Source organism: Syzygium oleosum, unplaced genomic scaffold (genome assembly GCF_021117445.2).
Source record: "Syzygium oleosum isolate NSW1041296 unplaced genomic scaffold, Sole_v2.1 Sole_v2.27, whole genome shotgun sequence".
Taxonomy (NCBI): Eukaryota; Viridiplantae; Streptophyta; class Magnoliopsida; order Myrtales; family Myrtaceae; genus Syzygium; species Syzygium oleosum.
The window spans coordinates 3,486,716-3,496,358 of NW_026607511.1; positions in this window are offsets into that span (position 1 = coordinate 3,486,716).

The following is a 9,643-nucleotide window of genomic DNA, read 5'->3' on the forward strand; positions in this document are numbered from 1 at the left end:
TACGCGGGCGCGGTAGAAGGAAAGTGTGTGTAGGATTCCGTCCTGAGGCGTGTACGTTTACGCGGGACGATGCCGTCCCTGACGAGGTGACGATGCCCGGCCCGACGGGGTGACGATGCCTGACGAGGTCAGAAGACCGTTGGCCTGATGCGTTTTACGCGGGCGCGGTAGTGGTGGAAAGGTAGAAAATGAGTGGGATTTGGCAAGACAAGCGAGAGGATTGTGAAAAGTGACGCATGGTGTGAGTAGCGTGCGAGTGTGTTTGTATCGCGCGATGTGATGCTTAATTATGGGGTAGAAACTGCTAGGCACGGTATGGGACGTGCCCAAGTGGTTTCTGTCTTATAATTGAGGCACGCGCGCGTCTGTGATTCATTGCTGTGATGTGTTGGCTGTGTTATTGTCTAACGTGCAGGAACGTGTGTGATGGATTCCAGGTAGAGTCGCATGTGATTGTTAGTTTGGCCGATCGTTGTGTGTTATGTGTGTTTTCGTCTGGCGGTACGTGAGTGCCTATGTGGGGTTTGGGGTTGTACACTTATTGAGATTCGTCTCACGGTTGTATAACCGCCACTTTCAGACCCCCGGCCCTAAACCCGGGAAGTGCGCCTTTTCTTTTTGGAAGTCCGGGGAGCTACTGTTGGTGCCCAGTGGAGCTACAGGTGAGTTCCAGAAATTCGAGCCAGAGATTCAGAAGCAGACTGGAGGAGAGCGATCCTTAGGTTTTTCCTTAAGATTTTTGGGGGTTGTGTAAATCGGGTTGACCCATAGGGAAGTTAAGTTAACCAGACCCTGATATTTTGTTGACGGTGATTTCGGATGCTAGTTTGTTAATTATGCCCGTAATATGTGTATGTATATTTGGTGTTGTATGAATATGTGGTTGCTTTGGATTGTTCGTTGTTCTACCCCGTTGTCGTCATTATTTGTCCCGGGGTTTTATTATTTGCTTCCGCATGTGGCTCTGATGTTTGGGTTGGGTCGGCGACGTTCCTGGGACGTCGCATCATTTCGACCGGAGCAGGGGATGTCGCGAGCTCGATGGGGTTCGGGGTGTGACAGTTGCTGCCAAGAAGGTTTTGATGTACTTAAAGAGGACAAAAGACTATATGCTGATTTACAAACATGTTCAGGACCTACAGCTGGTCGGATATTCGGATTTAGACTTTGCTGGCTGTCAGGATAAAAAGAAGTCAACAATGAGTTACATCTTTAAGTTAGCAGGAGGTGCAGTATCATGAAAAAGTGAGAAACAGAAATCAATGACATCCTCTACCATGCAAGCGGAGTTTGTAGCATGCTTTTCGGCCGCTACTCAGGCAATTTGGCTCCGGAACCTCATTAAGGAGTTGATCGTATTTGATTTTGTGGATAGGCTCATACAGTTGTATTGTGACAATAACTCTGCAGTGTTGTTTCTTAACAATAACAGAGGTCTCAAGGGGTCTAAGCATATGAAGGTCAAGTACCTGACTATAAAGGAAAAAGTTTAGAATGGTGACATTGTAGTAGAGCACATTTCGACTGATGATATGATTGCAGGTCCACTAACTAAAGGCCTTCGCTCTTGTGTATTTGATTGACATGTCATTACCATGGACTTAGGAGTATCATGGGATATTGTTAATTAGTGGGAGCTGTTTAGTTTTATGTTGCTCTTATGAAATTTGTATCTGATTTTGCTACATTTTGTAATATTTGAATATGTATAAACTCTTTTGTATTTAATAAGGTATTTGTGAATGTAGATTTATCAAGTTGAGTACACATGTTTGATGAAAATCTCAAGGCATTGTGTAAATCTTGAGTACAGGCTATGGGGCATTCTTGGTATTAGCCTTAACAATATGTCTTATTACACATAAAGTACAGTTAACTATCAAGGTAAGATATATAAAGGTTCGTTGGAACCATGAAGGATATTCTCTAATGACACATTAGGTTTTGTGATACTTAAGAAGAGAGAATTTGGACTAACAAAATGGACAACACATAAAGTATCACTCATTATGAGGTATTGTCCATTTTACACACTACCATATTGAACCCATATCAGTAAAGTTGAAAGCACTCGTGACCATGGAAGGCTCTGCGTGAGTACATTCAGTTACCACCATGATTCGGTGTTCGAGACTTTATAGGATTGGATTGACTATTAAGAATAATCTTTAGACCAATATAAGGATGCGCACACAATTCTATTTCAATTAATATCGCCCAAGTGGGAGAATGTAAGAATTTCCTAATGTGGACTTCATTAATTGAAATTAACTGAATTAGTTTGGTTTAATAAAGGTAAGATATATGGGTTCTTAATAAGTCTAATATGGGGCTGGCTAGTGTGGGCCGAGTACGACCCGGCCGGTAATGACAGAGCCCGTGATCGAAGACTCTATAAATAGCGCTCAAGTTCCTCCCCTAATCTGATGATACATAATCTGACTCACATACGGATCTAAAGAGAACCTTCTTCTCGTGAGTGGCAATCTCATTAGGCCAGTGTTCTAATGAAGGGGGATAGGGGAGAAGCACTTGAGTTCGTGTTCGGAAACCGTCACAAATTCCTCGTCAAGTTCGATGGATTCCAAACCAGATACGCGAATCGATAATTTCTCCATTAACGGGTTTCGGTTTCTGATTATGGTAATCCTGGGCGTGCCATTTTCGTAGCCAACATCCTGACCAGTCAAGCATCATCTAGAATTTTTTATTATTTAGTAGAGTTTAAATTAGACCACGTTTTCACTTTTATTTTAAAAATGATCCTCCATTTTTCTAACTGCAACTTAAGTTTTTTTCACTGTTGAAGGGTGATTCGGTCCTTTAAGTTAATCTAAGATGCAAATTGGGAATTTCAAACATCGAGCGTGCAAACTGGTGTGTGAACTGGGAACCAATTGTGAGGAGGACATTTAAAATTTTATACAGATTGAATTCATGGCGAAAGATTATTTGATACAATTATACCTTATGTGAATTTCAGTGGATAAGCAAATAGAAAAAAAACATTAATAAAAAAAATATATTTTACTTTATACAAGGCAATGAGATGAGGGGTTAGCAAGGACGTCATGAAATTTTGTCTTGTATGACAAATGCCAAATTCGCCTGTTCAAGAAATGGAAGAGGAACAAACCTCGAAACAGTGAAAACAAGGATGATTCACATTAAATCAAGATTCTAACGCTCATTGAGAAACACAAAGCTATTTTTCCATATAACATAGTTATGGCTGGATGATTAGTTGAAATTGCTCCAAAGTTTAATTAAAGATAAGACTCATTTGACGTCATGAATGACTAAGTGATCAGCGACCTAACCTAAAATACAAATAATAAATGATGGAGTGCCTTATGAGACTGAGTCCTTTTCATAGCCAAATCCAATTGTGTTTTTCTCTGTAGTAAATAAAAGTGAATCAAAGAACTACATATATGATGATATCTATATCACATAGAATCACACTTCTGATCATGGGGATTTTATGTAGTTTGAGGATCATAACAAGTGATCTAAACGTATCGTTTATCTAAAAGATCTACGATGGAGAAAAGTACCACAAATTGGAAGCTCACGCGAAAGCTTTGGATTATGTCTACCGAAACTAAGGGGTTCAACAACTCCGGCAAAGCCAAGCTTGCCAATGTCGATTGCTTCGGCCATGGAGTGTGCGATGGGGCACTGACCCAATCAGACTGTGCCAGCTTGCCCACATAACGTCAAAGTGCAACTTCAACTTCAAGATTGCAAAATCATACACAAGGAATACGATTTCACTGAGTATCTCAAGATTTGTGCCCAAACATCAATTCATATTTCAAAGGGGAAAAAAAGTTTTGGCACTCCTTGGCTTTCCGAGATTAACCCCTTCTCATACCGACTCTCTAAACTCTCACTATGTCAAACGCTCATTACAGTTTCACATTTTGGACATGTCAAATTCTGATGCCAACATGGTTATGTCTAAGCAAAATGCTTAATCACTTATTGAACTCATCGTGGTTATACCCAACATTCATGTTACCTACATGTTTTACTCACGGGATCACATCTATCCATGCAACAACTCCTCCACTTTGTAAGGGCTGGACGGATCCACAAGATAATTGGTACTATAGGATGGCAACATACTGTTCTTGATCACAAAAAGCATATGACCTATATAATGCCTAACCAACTATATACTACAAAGCAGAGACGAGGATGTTAGTCAATCGAGGAAGTTGTAATTTCATGGCTAAGAGTATTCACGAGAAAAGTCGATGGGATAATAGATGGAATATGTGCCACACATTTGCACAAGAGACATAAAAGTAGTGGCCTAATCTACGTAATTGACCCCCATATATAGACAAAACTGGCTAACTCAACTTCAGAGAGATACGTACTAAGAACACAAATAAAGTAGCAGTCTTAAAAATACACCTATATACAGAACACAAACCGTACACATCATTAGCTCTTTTCTATAGTGCATCAAAGTGACCTGACCATGCTGAACATAATCTACAACGGGCAACACTTTGGGTCCATAGGCAAACTGCAGTGAGCATCGTCCTAAACGACTTGAGCGTTAAGACGGTGAATTGTGGGTACAATTACTATAACGAGTGTAATGATTCCAACTCGGCATGCTGCATGCATGGAGGGTGCGATGGTGCGCTTCAAGACCTAGGTTGTACCGCATGCATTGATTTTGTGATAATTCAACTCAAGCACGGTGCAGCCACGCTATCGCACTCAAATTCGACTCAAGGATTGTAGAGTTAGTTACGAGAATTATTCTTTCACCGAATGACGTCGTAATATTGCGAAAATAAAGGATCGTAGCAGAGCTCGATGTGAAGTTATTATTCAGCCAGATGATGGAACATTGCCCCTGTTGACACTTAAATTTTTGCCGGCAAGTCGAACATGCATTTTTGTAAAAATAAATAAATTAATTAAAAATAGATAACAAAAAAATAAAATAACGACAAAAGAAGAAGAAGAAAGTCATGGAAAAAGCTCCAATACAGTCATAATTGAAAGGGCCTGGTCCGGTATGTTGGGCCTGATCCACAATACCAAGCCCATCGGAGCAAACCTCAGCCCGTCAACCCCTTTGCGCCAGACCACATCAAGTACAAGCCCATATACAATTTCACTCACCGCAGCCGTTCTTGCCATTTTCGCTTGTTACAAAATTTTCACCTGAAATTTTCATGAAAGGCATATGCGTACGTACGTACGTACGGCACAACCACAATGAAATCATGTAAATACGTAATATAATATACATACAGAGGCCAGTAAAAAGGACAAAAAGAACAATGAATCCATGATGAACGACCCTTCATCGAGAAAGCCTTCTGTTTCCGATGACCGGCCATTCATGTGAAATCGCATTAACATACTCAGATCGATTAACGTTATTCGCTGTCTTTTTTGTCACGTTTTTTGTTCTTCAATTACGACGAGAACCCACAAGCTGTGTGAATACGGTAATCGATTCTTTGGAGTATGTAGAGATTTTCGAGTTGATAACTGAATCGCTCGTGAGTACGCTACGTAAGAAAGAAATACGATGATTGGAACTCAAGCGACGTAAAGAAAGAGATGCAAACAGGGAAAAAGATAATGAAAACATTTCGTTCAGATAAAATCGCAAGTTGAATTGCATGAATCCAACATAATTGCATAAAAAAAGAAAAAAAGTTCGAGAATCCGACTGTACATTTCGCAAGAGTTTTAGCCCATTACTCTCTTTTTTTTTCCTTCAATTTTATTTAGTTCAAATTGGTCATGAGAGCAAATTCGTTAAATTATCATAAAGGGATTGTAATTCTGATAGTTATGAGGAAACGATTTCATCTTTGGTATATAAAACAAGATGAGTTTATGTGACTAGAAAAGTGACGCATATCGAAACGTATTAATATCGACACGCCTTGCGAGAGTTTTAGGGGCTTAAGATCCTATATTAATCTCTAACGCGTGAGAGATAAGCAACACGGGCAAATTGTCTTTCGCGCGATCACGAGATTGATCGAAAGAAAACGTGACGGTGATATATCGAATTTTACAAAGACGCCGATCTAAATAGAATGAATATCCAGTAAAAAAGGACCTCGACTCGGATAAACTGAAGCGTGACATGATGGAAATGCCGATCTTGACAATGTTGTTAATCAGATCCATTTAGCCAAACGTAACATGTACGTGCTGTTTAATGTTTGATGGTCCATCCGAAATCAAGTGCCAGTATCTTTACGCGCGCTCGTGGGGGAAGAAGGGAATCGAGGGTCGCGACGAATTCATCTTAAGATATCATCATCTATCTGCACACATCACGTATCGGCATTCTATAGGCTTCTTCATCGCTTCTCCTTCCCTATTGTCCTCCAGACACCGTTAGGCGCCACCATAGCCGCTCCGCCATCGCCGGTTTCGCAGGATGGGCACAAGTGAACGATCCTTGGTCTGGTCATTCCCCCTTTGCCGGCCCCGATCATCGAGGTCGACACCTCCAGGAACTTTCTATCCGATCTGATCACAAACCGAGGTCAAAAGCTCTCTCTCACCGAGGTAACTTCCGCACACTCTGTTTCTGCCGCTTATGAATGAAACAGAAGCCGGTGAGCTTTAGCTGATGTTTGTGAGTGAATTGGTTGGGATCGAAGCTCCATTAACAACCCGGACTTGTACTGTTGTTGGTGTCGTGATGATCTGAAAGTGAATCGTTGCTTTGTATTTTCGTATAAGCTCCCCGATTTAAATGCATATCACTTTGTTTGTGTCATTTGTATCAGGTTGTAGTTATATGATTTGATTCTCAAAATTTCTTTAAAATTGTCAATTTTTTTTTTGAAAGACATTCAATATCTTGATGTCCAATTGGATACATACAATTTCATGAATCCATATTTGTTTTAAATCCAATTCAAACAAAATATAAAAGTATCGCGTGGCAAACCCATCAACGACCCGAAACGGCCACATATCGGGATTTAGCATGTTGAGTTGAGAATCGAGAATGAGGGATCATGGAAATTATTTCTCTTTCTAATTAATTCGGATCGAATTATCTTTATTGATAGTTGTATTAACATCTTATTTAATGTTTTGGTCATGCTAAAAGGCTAATTTCCACTCAAAGTGAATAATACATCAGAATAAAGATTCGATATCAGTTAGGCACATTTTGCGTATAATCGTTGGGTTAGTTTCTAACTTCCTTCATAACAGCATATCCTCAAACGAGGATTGATCCTTTTACATTTAGGTCAGATCGGGTTCGAGTTCGTCGAGTTTGTAAGTCAGCTCGAGTTTGGATTAGGTCAGTTTTCTGGTGGATTGAATGACTTTGTCAATCAGAAATCATAACCTCCGGAGAGAAGCCGAATTAATAGGTGGCGCTTCACGGGCTTCCATGTCGGCATTTGGTATATGGCCATGCGCCATTAAAGAAGTTGAGATTCGGGGGAGTCACATGTCTGAACATCAACATGATCACAATCACTCAATTAGCCGAGGTAATACGAGCAACCCCAGGTTTACGGATATGTTTAAATGTAAATTGTGGTTGACAGCCTTGCTGCAGCAAGAGCAATTATTCGAGATCATCATCAAGAGCGCGGTTCTACCTAAGCTTCATGGCTATCAATCAAGGGCTTAGCCTGACATAGTTTGTAGGATGGATTCATGATCTCGAACGGTCAGAGTAGAATTGCATTCTTCAATTGCAGAGTCACAAGAGTGATCCCTCACAACATCACATCAACTTGTTAGAACAATCAGTTAACAGAGAACCTAAAAAATGATAAGATTGCAACTAGCTCAAAAAAGAGAACAAAGACAAAAACAAGTGCACTTTCAATTGGTTTGAGCTAATAAATACGGCGTAAAGTGACGCTTCCTTTGTTCATCTCAATTCAACCTGAATCAGGTCCTTACCAGCCACCACGTTGTTCCTATCAATGAGCTCAAACACAGACATCTCCTTTACACCGACGAGTTTCTCTCGCCAACGTTGACCAACCACCAGCGAAGTTTGCAGTGCAGTACTATTCTGATTACACACACAAACATAAAGGTTACATTACGATTACTGTTCTGATTGCCTGTTTACCAAGTTCCATTACTCGGTCAGTAGGATGGTCGGTTAGCCATAAACAATGTGGTTACCAAGTTCCATTACTGTTCTGAGATATGTCTCTCCATCGGTGAGCTCGAACACGCAGAAATCTCCTACGCAGACGTGTTTCTAATCACAAATGCTTGCCAACAGGCAGAGAAGAACGCCACATGCTTAAGTCACAAATGCTATGTGTTCATGAAAATGTTTCTTGATGAAGCCACAAGGAGTACTCAGCCCATGCGCATTTTCAAAGCAGCCAGCGTGAAAAGGAGAGACCCTACATATACTCTCACGAGAGAAGGACACGAGATGTAGACTTAGGGGCGATGAATTGCTGCTAGTTTGAGGACCTCTATTGGTCCATGGTCTGAAGCAGTGGGCTGAGAAATTTACATGGACAACACTGAGCTGTGGAACGAATTTTGAAAGCAGAGCCCTAGCTGAAGAAGACTGCGATTGAGGAAGAAATTTCACGAAAATAGGGAGAATTGATTGTGAAGAAGCCTGAACTTACGAGTTTGCCGGATGCAGAAGCCCAGTGGTGGCTCGACAGTGTCCAGTAGATGGCAAACGGATGGACTTGCTTCCGCGAGAGAGATCGATGTATTATCAATTGTGAGTTGTGATCGATTATCGATGGAGCCGAGGAGAAAAAACCACAAAAAATCTCAAACTATACTCACTGTGACACATTTACCATAATTTTTTTTTTATGATTGATCTTCAATTTGGAGAGTTTGCTTTTACATGGAAAAGCACAAAATATTGGACAGGGAAGAAAAACGGGACACTGAAAATATCAAATTTATACATATGCGACACATTTACCCTCCGTCAATATTCTGTCGATGAATACCGTTAAAAATCTACCTACATTGACGAGATAAGGCAAACGGTGGCTTACATGAAATCAGAACGGCATCGATTTAATTGGAAAATCATCTGATGAAATCTTGACAGGAGTGTAAATAGATCACACATGTACAGTTTTTGGGATTCTCAATGTCCAAAAGAAAAGGTTTAGAGTAAATATGCAATAGTGGACATAATTTTGGATTTTGGATGTCACAAAAAGGTTTAGAGTAAATATGTCACGATAAATATATTTTTGAGTTTTTTGATGACTTTAAAAAAATTGATGATGATGAGGAGTTAGTGGACGAATCTTTCTCTCAACGAATGCCATCTGTTGTGCAGGTTTTCCTTTGATCGACTTCTTGTGGGCTCTCTATTTTCTTTTGTGTCTTTTTTTTAAAAAAATTTTCTTTTATATATATATATATATATATATTAACACTTTTACTTCCATCTCATCCAACAACAACCACCGGTTCTCCCCCAAAAATCCGAACGAAACTCCACCGCCTCGCTTTCTCCTCTTCACGCTCCGCCTATTCTCGTCTCCGACGATGACGACTCTCAGATTGGCCTCGGATTCCGCCGTCGATTGATGACGATGATGATCCATCCAACCTCAGCCTTGGCAATTGGATGAAGCTCTTGTCAACACCAGCCCGCATCCCC